General features: G+C 54.1%; 1 protein-coding gene across 1 annotated transcript in view; it reads right to left on the reverse strand.

Annotated features, from left to right (window-relative positions):
- KCNC4 (potassium voltage-gated channel subfamily C member 4) overlaps positions 1-12736 on the reverse strand; it is a 45025-nt gene that overhangs the window by 8434 nt on the left and 23855 nt on the right. Inside the window, exon 4 of the transcript XR_005361012.1 lies at positions 6618-6650. The gene's annotated coding sequence lies outside the window, so the exon portion shown is untranslated. The remainder of the gene's footprint in view (positions 1-6617; positions 6651-12736) is intronic.

Raw genomic sequence — 12736 nt, forward strand, 5'->3', positions numbered from 1 at the left:
ACACTTAGCAGCAGAGGTCTGGAGGCCCAGCGATGGATGGCAGGACGGAAGACAACCCACCCAGTAGGGAGAGAAGATTGCAAACACAGGCTGGGCTTCAGGCTCCAATTCCAGGGGCCTCTTAGCAGCTGTTTGCCCCAGATATGCTTAAGTAGCCTTGTGAGTCTCAGTGTCTTCGCCTATGAAAACCCGATAACAGCACTTAACGTGAAATGGCCAGCGTGAGGATTATATTAGATCCGAGCCCGAATTTACAACTGACCCAAACAGGTTAACTTCTCTGAGTCTCAGATTTCTCATCTTTAGCTTGTGGATTATACCTCCTCCACAGGGTGGGGTGGGGGTGGGTGGGCTGAAGGAGCTCGGGTATGCAAACCGTTTGGCCCAAGGTAAGTGCCAAGTGAATGGGAGAATGTGCTAGATCCACTCCAGGGAGGTGGGGCATTGGGAAGTTATTTGAGCAGAGAGGAAGGGTTTGAGCTGAGCCATCAGCCCTCTTCCCTGGAACCGAGGGAGAGCTTGTCTGAGTGTTCCACGCAAGGGAGAGCCGAGCAGAGAGCAAACCGCCCCCCCCCCCCCCGCCCCCGCCGTGCCCCTGCCAGGTTTGAGCCACTAGAGTTAAGCAGGTCAGCCACAGCTCTGTGGGGCAGGCTTTCGGCCCCTGAACTCAAATGAGCAGCTTAACAGCTTTATAGCCAAGACAGGGAAGGAATTCAGAGGGCGCTCTCCTCTGGCAGCCAAGGAACAAGCTGTGAACCTCCTTCCTTTGTAGGAAGGAAAAAAAATCATTTTAGTGGATTTTTGTTTTCTTGCAGGCACATAGTCACAGACAGAACCTGGTCATCCCCCTCCCCACCCTGCCCGCCCCAGGCGGAGCCTCTGAATTCCCCAAGACATCCCTGACAAGGCCTGGTAAGGAAGGCACTCAGGCTGCCAGGGCCACTGGGGCCTGCTCGCTGGGCAGAGTGGCGGGGTACCGGGGTACCGCAGGCTGCACAGGCCTGGGCCGGGGGAGGGGGGAGGAGCTGCCCCCTCCCTCCCTGCCGGGCGCTCCCTAGGCGCTGCTTCCTTGGCCAGTCCTGAGGTCACTGCCTGGAGCTGCCAGACAGCTCCCCATCACAGGCTCCATCTCAGTCCCCCTCATGCGGAAGCCCCCTTGGGCCTGTGGAGTCAGGAGAGGCAGCCTGGATGAGCAAGAACCCTGGACCAAGGACAGAAACACTAGTGTTAGATCTTGTTTTCTTTGCCTACACAACGGGATGGTGCCCTGCTCTGCTCATCCCCTGGGTTTGACGTGCAGACCATTTGGGTTAATGTGCTCATCCTAATACCTTCCAAATAATTGTGAACAACCAAGTCACTTAAATGCTTCCTTCTCTCTTAGGCAAATAATCTCAAACTCTAGTCTTAGAGTCGAATTCAAGTCCTGTCCCTCTCTCTGCTACACACTTTCGTGTTCATGGACTGTGGAGCTTAAAGCCCTCTAAAGAGCCGGCTCCCTGAGCCAAGCTGGTCTAGTATGCAGGGGCGGGGAGTGACCTCACGGCGCCTGATATGGAGGTCCTGCGGGGACTCTGGCCAGGAGCTCCCCCACTTGCTGGCACTCCCCACTCCGCTCTGGGTATGAGCAGCTGCCACCCTGGGTACCTGGCTGTTTCTTGGTCACCTGTTCCTGCCCCTGCTCCCCTGCATGGCACTCATCCACCAGCCCTGACGTCAAAGGCTGGAGAGTTAGCAGAGCCTCCAGGTGAAACCATGCTTCCCAGCAATGCACAGATTTGGCTCCAGAAGCAGCCACCTGTTTCCCACCTGTGGGCTTGGCTGAGCCTCCCAGTCCTCTCCTGGTGGCAGGGCCTCTCCTGGCCCACCGGCTGGGTCTGAGCACACAGCACCGCACAAGCAGATCTTAGTATATGTGCTGCTGAAGCAAGCACAGCACGAGCAGATCTCATTTGCCTCTTGTCCCTCAGGTGCTGAGGTGGGTGCCTGGCTTAGAGCAGGTATGGGTCTAGTCATCGGGCAAGGTTGTGTGAATGAAGGAATGAATGAGTAATCGTGCTAAGATGTCACAAACAGGGCATCCCCTTGGGATTTGGTTTTCCTCAGGACATGAAATCTCTACCAACATTGAAAACTCCTCCTCCCCTGCCTTGGGCCAGCCACACGGGCATATTTCTCCAAGAGGATAATTCCATCTCTTTTCCTGGGAGTTTCCAACCCCAAAATGGCTCAGGCTTGCGCAGTGGTGCCAAATATGGCACACAAATTATTCTGAGCCACTCACAGCCTGTCTTACACAAATAGTGAAGTAGAAGAGGATAATTCTGGTTTTCTCTCTCTTCATGCCTGTCTTCCCTACCGCCATTGATTGAGTGAGTCACTCATTGATTCATTGATTCAAACCGTTAACAGAGCGCAGAGGGCACCAGTAGGTTCAAGTTATGCAAAAGGACCATGTGCGCTGTGCCCTGGAGAGCTTTTGGCCAGGAGGGAGTTTGTACATAAATCAGTAACACAAAGGGCAGGGAGCCTAGTCGACAGAAGGGAGTCCGGGGAAGTTAGTAGGAGGGACCCCTTCTGGGGTTGTAGCTGGGAAGATTTCTGGGTGGAGATGAGGCTGGAGCTGAGTCGTGTGGGCTTGAGCCAGTGAATAAGGGAGGCCTGGTGATGTGAGAGGAAGAGGAGTAGGAGGGAGAGAGGAGCTTTGTCTGGGAACCGTCTGGAAGCCAGTGTTTCATTCGACCTGAGGAAAGAGGGAGTGATGACCCATTCTTCTATGAGTCCTGCTAGACTCATCGTAATGCTAACTGTTAATTAAAGAAAGTGTTAGCTCTCAACAGCTTTAAAGTGCGGCCCCTCCTTTTGACGACTCTATTGGTTTTCTTCACTGGCCACCTGGGAAGAGTGTGGCCTTGGAATCAAGTTGACCTGGGTTCAAGATTTGACTGTCACTATCTATAACTTTGAGTGTCCTTTAGTTTCTGGAATCTTCACGTTTTGTAAACTGGGCACAATAACCTTCACCTTGTAGGGTAGTTGTGTGGATTAAATGAAATGTCATACAGAATAGGTCTAAGGATATCTGGGTGGCTCAGTTAAGTGTCTGCCTTTGGCTCAGGTCATGATCTCAGGGTCCTGGGATCCAGCCCAGCAGGGAGTCTGCTTCTCCCTCTCTCTGCTCATGCTCCCTCTCTCTGTCTCTGTCAAATAAATTTTAAAAAGGAAAAAAAAAAAAAAAAGAAAAGGTCTGGTTCAGAGCTGGTACCACACAGATGCTCAGAAATGTTGCTTTTACCTCAAAAATTTAAGCAAGCAATACCATATGATCTAGCAATTCCACTTCTGGACATATACCCAGAAGTACTGGAAGTAGGATCTCAAAGAAATACCTGTACATCCATTATTCACAATAGTCAAAAGGTGGAAACAACCCAAGTACTCATTAATGGATGAATGGATAAATAAAATGTGATACACACACACACACACCCACACACACACACACACAGTGGACATTATGCTAAGCCAATTACCAAAGGACAATTACCGCAGGATTCCACTTATCTGAGGTACGTAGAGTAATCAAATTCATAGAGACAGACGGTAGAATGGTGGTTGTCCGGGGCTGGGAGGAGAAGGAGAATGGGCGATTGTTTCATGGGCACAGAGTTTCAGGTTGGGATGATGGGAAAGTTCTGGAGATAGATGGTGGTGATGGATGGTTCGACAACATGAATGTACTTAAAAAGAGTAAATTTGGTTATGTAGATCCTATTACAAAAAAAAAAAAAAAAAAGTTGCTTTTGTTCTCTTTCTCCAGCGGCAGAGCCTCTACAAACTTCTCATTTCTTTGTAAGGGAAGTGGACAACACCAAGCGTGCTGTTGCACAGGTCACCATGCCCTGAGCTTGATGCCTAATTATCAGTGGATCCTGCCCAGACTCCCAGAGGGGAGGATTGATTAATCCATATTCTGTCAAGGCCGAGGCCGAAGGGCTTGTATATCAGACACACTGGAAGGAAGCTGGCTGCAGGCTGGAGTCAGGCCGAGGGCGGGGAGGTGGTGAGCATTCATCGAATGTCCACCAGGAGCAGGGAAAGTGCTTGGCAGATGCCAGGCCTACAAATGACAGACAAGCTTCTGCCCTCAAGGAATTCATGTCACCATCTACCCCTCCTGCCAGCTGGCCACCCCCCATGGTGGAGATGGTAAGGATGGTAAAGGGGGAAAGACATGGTTTGCAATTATCTGTCTGGACTCAGGACCGGGGGACTTTGCCAGGGATCCCAGGATACTGGCTCCTCAGGCTAATGCTGCTTACTGACCTCCGACACAAAAGTGCCTCTGTGTCCAAGACCTTAGGGACAGTCAGGGTTGTCTAGTGGGATCTTCACAATGCTGAGGTTGGTAAGAGCCCAGGCCATGGGCAGCAAGGGAAGGGAAACCTATCCAGGTACCCTACTTCCGGCAGCCCCAGCGAGGAGGACCTCCCCATGAGCTGACCAAAGGGATTTGCTTTGGCTACTATCCTCTTGGGACCAAGTGCCCCCCAAATCAGGGGAACTTCATGGGGACCACCTAAATAGTTTAGGGCTCTCATCTTCCCTACATCCCCCACCACCACCCCCAGTTATCTGGCAGATAGGGATCCCACTACAAAGTGTGGTTGGCAGTTCAAACATAAGGTTCCAAGTGAGTGCTTTTTACTCATTCAACAAACATTTCTTGAGCTCCTACTAACTATCAGGTATGTTAATAATTGAGCCTATGCCTTAAGCTGGACAGGAGATCGAGATCTAAGTATAATTTCTAAAAAATTAAAAGCACGAGTCTCCTACAGGTAGAGAATGAAATTTGTGTCAAAGATTTTGTGGAACTCATTAATTCATGAGGGAACCAATAAGATGCTAATGGTAGTTCAAAGAGCCTTGAAGAAACTGCATTTAAAAGGAAGGCACCCCAAGATAAATGTCTTTGTAAGTTAGAGACAAATCTGATAAATGTCTTGCAGTGGGATCCCCTGATGGGCCAGGTGGTCTTGGGCATCACACCTTTATCCAACAGGGAACCCTAGAAGGGTTTCCAGAAATGGAGAGACATAGACTTGTCTTGTAGGAAGCAGCTGTGTTCTGGAACCTTCCAATTCTTTCCCCTCTCCTTACTCCTGTGGTGAATAGGGATGAAGTCTGCGTCAAGGTTGGTAGCTAAAAATATTTCCTAGGCATCAAATTACAGATGCGATGCCCAGATCCAGTGTGAAGAAAGCACTGACAAAGGGGCCAAGGTGGCTTCTGAGGTCAGGACAGAGTTGAGATTCCTTCTGGGATCTGAGAAGGGCTGCAGATGGCTCTTACGGATTGTTGACTTGGTAGCTGATACCCTGGCAGCCTTTGGGGGCCAGGTGAGCACAAAGTAAAAGGAATCTCAGTTTGGGATTAACTCAGCTACTGGCCAAATGAGGCAAGCAAGGGCACAGGCTTGGGCTGCGTTGTTGGGATTTTGTTTTTGTTTTAGATTTATTTATTTGAGAGAGAAAGACAGAGACAGAGAGAGAGCAAAGGCAGGGGCAGAGGGAAAGAATCTCAAGCAGACTCCCCGTTGAACGCAGAGCCGGAAGGGCCGATCCCACGACCCCAAGATCATGAGCTGAGCTAAAATCAAGAGTTGGACACTCAACTCACTGAGCCACCTGGGCGCCTCAATCCCCATGATCTGGATGGCTTTGGTTTCTCTTGCCCTTTACGTCTGAGAAGCTCAGGGTGCTCTATGGGCATTCTCAAAGATGCTGGTACAGGGACCAAGAGGAACCCCTGAATTTTCAGAAATACCCTCCTCAGTCCCCCAGCCCATCAATGACAGAGAAGAGAAAAAGCTAACCTGTTTTGCTTCTTGCACTGCCTGAAATGCACAGACCAAGGCACTTTAGGCCAAGAGCCTAGATAGTCCAAAGGAAGGCGAGAGGCAGTGTAGGGAAGGAGAGATTTCAGGATGGCTCTGTAAGAAGTGTCTCTCCTGATCATGTGTGCAGAGGAGGTGGGGTCAAGGGGTCTTCCATCAGCTTCCTCACAGCCGATGTGTTTCTAAGTGTCCAGCCTGGGAAGGCAGTGGACTCTAGGGTCCCATTTCCACATGGGATTCTATGATCACCATGCCAGGACTAACCACCCAGGCGAAACGGGAAAACACTAGTCTAATCTCCTTGGAGATAAGACTTGCCCTTGCTTTTTGCCATGAACTGATCACCGACAGGGCCTTCGTGTGAATGCCTTCTGATGAAAGCTGAAGCCCCAGAGCAGCAGAGGAAACTGAGTCAGAGCTCGGGGAATGGACCCACGCCTGCTGGCTCCCAGCTTCGTGGTTAGAGACCACCTGTACAAAATGTCAAATACCGGATTAATGCCCAAGTCCAGTCTGCGAGCCAGCTGTGTTCCAGATATCAGGCACGGGTCTGGTTGCCTCGCTGCCACAGTGGAGGCCTTCTGCTTACTGAGACCTCATCTCTTCCACCTCCCACCAGAGCTGAGCCCCGGCCCCGGGACCTCGTGGAGGGGCCGTAGAATGGCCTATATTCTTTCTCTCCGATTTAGGTCTCCCCAAAATCCTTTAGTGAACCTACCTGCTTAATTTAGAAAGGTTCCTTAGTGGTCACCTAGGAAGGAAGAGAGAGGGGAAGGAAGGAGGTTAAGCTTTCTGAAGTGTCAGGTACTAGGCTAAGCAGGAGGGACATGGATCTTATTGGAGCCTTGGGAGAATCTGCTAAGGTGGGCAGTATCATCCTCAGCTTTACAGATGTGCAGCTCAGCAAGCAAGTTGCCAGAGACAGCATAGCCAGGGGTAAATGCAAGGCTAGAGCTCTGGCCCCGTTGGTTCCTGTCCACATTCAGTCCCAAGGAGAGCTGGTCTGAATTCTAGAGAAATCCATGAGGGAGCAAAAGCTCCACAGTGAGGTGGATTCCTCAGCCAGGCTAAAAGGAGCCCCCAGGGGCCACCTGGCTCCAGCTATTTTCAGTAGTCTGTGCCGGCCCCACCTCTAACTTCCAGACCTATGGCTCCTCGTATTGGGCGGGGGAGGGGGGGGCTACAAACTCCCTGGGGGATAAGCTCTGAACCCTGCCTGTAGAACATAACACACGGACAACTCTTTGCAACCCAGGAGTCTTCCTAGGAGCCTCAGTGGGAAAGGGGGGGGGGGTGGTGTTTGGAAGGGAGGAGGAAGGCGGGCCCTGCGCTCTGGGGAAGGGCAGGCAGGGTGGGGAGTGGAGAGGCGGGGCCCCCCAGGCCTGGGCAAGAGTCCTGTGGCAGTGCAGCTCCCGGGCTGGTGTGCTGGCACAGGGTGAGGTGCCAGGCAGGCGGGGCCCACAGGCCAGTCCCTCGCTGTCTGGAGCTGGGTTTTGTCCTAACAAGGGAAGCGGTATTCCTGTGACACAGTTCGCAGTCCTAAGCCCCCATTTGGAAAGGGGATTAAGATCTCTCCCCGGAAGCCAGACGAGTCCACCGAGTCCATCCATCGTTACAACAGAACCCAGGGTGGTCTTGGTCGCGGAGCAACTTAGACCTTCCACTTGCCAAGGGTGGGTGGCACCAAGCTCACCCAGCCACCCACCCACCGAGGCGGCCTCGTTAAAAATAATGCTTACGTAAAGGAAACACCCTCAGAAAAGGGATCCGAGTAATCTGGGCGGGCTGGGTAAACGCCTCCTGTTCTGACCTACCTCTGAGACGAAATGATCTATTTCCTCCTCGAACTGCTCCCCCAGTTCTGTTCATTCACGTGCTTGCTCAGCAGACACCCAGACAGTGTTGTGGGCTTGCCCGGCTGTTCTATTTCCAGCCTGTTGAGTTCATTTTAGGTCCCACAGCCGGGAATGGGTCCCTCCCTCGCCCCCTCCTCCCCGCCTCCCCTCCTCCCCTCCTCGCAGTTTCTCACCTGCCCACTTCCCCTCCCACTCCTCCACCCTCCAGCGGCCTCCCTGCCACCCCCACCCCTGCCCGCAGCCCCTGCCCCTGGCTCCTGGTCCTGCAGGACCCCGCTCTCTGCCTCCCCTCCAGGGCCCTGGGAAATGAGGTCCCTCCCTTGGGCTCCTATTCCCAGTAGCCAGCAGGTGTGTGTAGATAAGACTTGGGGGAAAGCAGGGGGTGCAGGGCACCTGGCAGGCTCCTCTCCGACATCTCACTGCCTTGAGAAGGTAGTACAGGGGCATCACTGCTTCTGAGTCACCAAGAGGGAAGTGGCCACGCCAGCGGGTCACCTCATGAGCATTCCCATCCCAGGGCCCTGCGTCAAGCTGGACACTGCCTTCATCCTGTCATCCCACAGTGAATGGCCCTAGCAAGAATTTCTGGAAAAGGCTTCCTAGTGCTTTCTGTTGAGGAAGTCAGGCCTGCCAAGCCCTACTCCCCTCTGGTGTCAGGACTTCCTATAACAGAGAACGAGGGTCTTACTCCATAAGTTAAGAGGAGGTCTAGCAATCCTGTGTCTTGGGAAATAAACTATGTGTGGACACTAATTTATACTAGAGTGTGGGATGGCTGGTACAAGATGCTTTTCAATGCATAGATTAGACCATGAAAAGAGGGTGAAGAGTACAGAAGGACCCTGGAAATGTGTGGATGTTTGGGAGGCAGGAAAGGGGTAGCATTTAGTAAGGGTAGAGAAAAACTCAGGAAGAGATGGATGATTCTAGAAACCAGTTTTCTAGTTCTGCCCAGGGAAATTAGCTTGTCACAGTCCAGCACACTTAAGTCCAGAGGGAGAATGGTACCACTGGAGCCTTCTTACACACACCCCTGCCCTCATCATCCCACCCCCCAGGCTCCCCAGGAGCTGGTTGCCACCTCTAGGGGTGTCCTGAGAGAAATGAAGTCCCTAATCGATCTGCCAGGAGGACAAACAGTGAGTCCCCTCAGGGGAGGAGGCGGTCCTGAGGCATGAGGCTGGATGCAGCTGGAGTATTGGGAAGGCGGCTGGTTCTAATTCCTGTTCCTTGGTGCTGTGCACCCCCCCCACCCTGAGTCCACGGAGAGGATGGCACAGACTGGCCCCCATGCTGACCATCTAGTGACCTAGGAGGGTCAGGATCCTGGGGCAGCTTCTCCATGCTGATAGCAGCGTTGGAGGCAGAACTCTGCTCTCCATAGCAACTCGGCAGCCGCCACCCCAGGGAGGGCCACCATGGCAACAGCTAGTCCAGGAACAGCTCCTCTGGGCCTCTGGGCCTCCTGGGCTCAGCCCCGGTCTTACCAAGGGGCACCTGGCCGGGCCTGGGCCAGGCAGACACCCCGTCTCTGAGCCCCTCTTGGGTAAGGGCTGAGGACATGGAGAAAAGTCTGTTTTTGTGTGTTTCCCTTGTTGGTATGATTTGAACATTTGATCACTGATGCTGAGTTTGAAGCAGTTGTCCTTGGACCTGGGGCCTAAGGGTGAGAAACTCTGGGTGGGGGGGGACAGGTGGCAAGGGGGTCTCTAGGGATATGAGCAGTGGAGTTGCCCCCAGGTTAAGGAATCCCAGGTCCTGGTCCCTGCAGAGGTGCCCTCAGGGGGAGCCACACTGCAGTGCCCCCTCCCGCCGGCCCTGTTTGCTGAGGGCTCAGGACGCAGCTGGAGGACCCCCACTGTCCCACCGGGAGGCCTAGTAGACCTAACAATTATCTCTTAACATTTAGCAGGTGTCTCTTCTATTCTCAGGGCTGGACCAGGAGGCTCATAGTTCTAGAAAGAGTGCATTCAGGGGAGGAGGACTGGCTTGAGGGCCAGGCAGGCAACTCTGTTCTTTCCCTCTTTCCTACACCCCACACTGTCTCCGCCAGCCTTGTCCTTCCCCTCTTCAGCACACCCTCAACCCTCCTGCTCCCATCACTGCCTTCCATCGCTCCAGCGTGTCACGGGGTTGGGGGGAGCACCCACGATGCAGAGCGCAGCCCTAAGGGGAGCCAGGGTGAATCAGCTCCCCTAGGTAGCTCCCGGTGGGGGGGGGTTACAAGTTCCCCAAACCTCCGGTGGAAGCCAAGTTCCAGAAGGAAGAGCAGAGAGCTCTCAGCCTCCCTCTCTCTTCAGCGCTCCTCATTATTCTGACAGCTTCTCCGGCAGGAAATGCATAATGTAAAGAGAAGAGCTTTCACGTTCCTCCCCAAGGACTCCCAGGGATGCCCTAGAAGTGAGGTGCAGGAGCCAGCTGAGACAGCGGGGGGTGGGGGGGTGGAGGGGTGCAGCTGAGCGGTGGTTTACTGCACAGCATCCCGGTGCCCCAGCCCCAGCGGGGCCCGGCACCTCGGGGTGGGCAGGAGACACCTCCAGGGCTCCGAAGCGTGCGATGCACCTGCACCCGGAGCCAGCAACCCGGGGCGCTGGAGGGGCCACCAGGGGAGGGACAGTGAAAGCCAGGGGGCGGAAGAGAAGTCAGCCCGGCAAAGGAGGCAGCACAGGTGGGCGTCTGTGTTCTCCGCCCCCAGCGGGGGGCGACAGGGCAGAGGCAGGGAGGGGCCTGGCAAGCCCAGGCCCTTTAGGGTCCCCCTTACCTTGACGGAGTTTGGATTTTATTCCAAATGCAGTGGGAATCCAGCCTTGGAGGGGTTAAGCCGGGGTGCAGGGTCTGGGGTCGGTTTTAAGAAGGCCAGGCTGCAGGGGCTGGGAGGCCTGGCTTGTGGAAAGGCAGCCGGGTGCCCAGGACGAAGAGGGGGAGATGGAGGTGCACCTGGGAGCTGGGAACAGGGCTGTAATGGGTAGGAATGAGGGGGAGGGATCATTACACACACACACACACACACACACACACACATATATTTTAAAGATTTTATTTATTTATTCATGAGAAACAGAGAGGCAGAGACACAGGCAGAGGGAGAGGCAGGAGTCCCCTGTGCCTGGATCCCAGGACCCCGGAATCATGACCTGAGCCGAAGGCAGATGCTCACCACTGAGCTACCCACGTGCCATTACATATATTTTTAACGTACTGGTCTTTTGTCCCCTCTCCCCCTTGACATTGGAATGTAAGCTCCCTGAGGGCAGGGGTCCTGCTGGCCTGGTTCACTGCTGGCTCCCAGGGATGCGGTGTGGGCATTTGGTAAAGATTTAACGTGTGGTGAGTGAGTGAGTGAATTAAGGTATTAGAGGGACAGGTTAACCACAACATCCCAGTTTCTGGCTCAGCCTTGGGCTGGATGGGGGTGGAAGAGGGAGGGGAGAGCCGTGAAGGGGGGCATGGAGATGCCTGGGAGTGGCCGAGTGGGCAGGGTGAGCAGGTGTGGGGAGCGGGGGCGGGGCTGTACGCTCTGCTCACTGATGGACACCCAACACAGAAAGCAGTGCTGGGAGTAGAGAAGAAGCTCACTCTGTTTGTTGAATGAACAAATGCAGTTGAGAGCAATGTTCCGGGCTGGACCTACCAACGTGGCTGTTGCTAGGTCCTGGAAGATGTTTAAGACTGTAGGGGTAGGGGCCCCCTGGGTGGCTCAGTGGTTGAGTGTCTGCCTTTCCGCCCAGGGCATGATCCAGGAGTCCTGGGATCGAGACCCCCATTGGGGTCCCCGCAGGGAGCCTGCTTCTCCCTCTGCCTGTGTCTCTGCCTCTCTGTGTGTGTCTCTCATGAATAAATAAATAAAATCTTTTTAAAAAAAGACTGTAGGAGTGGATGAGATCACCTAGGAAAGTGTAGCGGGAGAAGGAAGGGACCTCCTCTGGCCACCCCCTCTCCCCACACCAGGAATTGATTTAGGAAGCAGGGGCCCTAACTCAGCAAAGAAAGCAGAGCCCTGCAGTTTGGGGAGACTCTTAGGGAGTAGCCATAAAGACAGGTAAATATGGTGCCTGGGAGTGAGGGTGGGGGTAGGGATACAGGCTGGCCCCTCAGCCCTGTGAGAAAAGGAGAAGCTTCCAGCACCAACAGCAGAAGGCCTCTGACCCCTCTGACCTGGAGCCATGCCAACTCTCCTCTGGCTCCCTCTCCTCAGCCCGTGACGCTAGCTATGGCCAGGCCCAAGCTGAGGTTCCCCAGGAGAGAGCAAGTCCCAGGGTCCCTAGCAGCATTTGTGGTCCTGAGAGCGACACATGCTGTTCGGGGCTTAGGTATGGTGACCACAGCCCCAGGTGTCTGGGCCAGCTCCTGTGCCACCTGTTGTGTCAATCCCACAAAGCCCTGGAGCCTGGCAAAGAAGGCAGATGCTCATGGTGATGCTGGCAGGGCCCCGGGAGGCTGGAGGGGGGGCAGTGCTGGCTACACATTGTCAGCCCAAGCACAGGGCATCAACCAAGTTGTCGGACCAGATATACCACAGATGCCAGTCTCTGCCCTGGCGTACACCATGGTTGGCGGGAGAGACGCAGACAGGGAGTCTAGCAGGGAGTTCCGCTCCACAGTAAAGGACTTTGGGGAACATCATGCTGGGAAATAAGTTTATCTGGGTCCTGTTAGGATGACCTGGGCTCCAGGGGGGTCTGCACCTCTAAGTAGCTGCATGTGCCACCCCCCACCCAGCCCAAGAACAATGTGTGAGAACTGGAAGAGGTCTTCTAATTCAGCCTTCCACGCCCAGCAGAAACTCTTCCCACAAACCCTGGCACGTGACCACCTGCTGTCTCTCCAGACATGTCCAGGGATGGGAACCTCATACTCACAGGGTGGCCATTCCTATTTAGCCGGTCTGTTAGAAAGCTTTTCCTTCCCAAGGCCTGGAAGGACCCAACGCCAGTGTTAACGGTGGTGCCTCCAAGGAGGTGCGTAGCACTAACAGTGTGAC

The sequence above is a fragment of the Canis lupus genome, chromosome 6, assembly GCF_011100685.1.
Source record: "Canis lupus familiaris isolate Mischka breed German Shepherd chromosome 6, alternate assembly UU_Cfam_GSD_1.0, whole genome shotgun sequence".
Taxonomy (NCBI): Eukaryota; Metazoa; Chordata; class Mammalia; order Carnivora; family Canidae; genus Canis; species Canis lupus.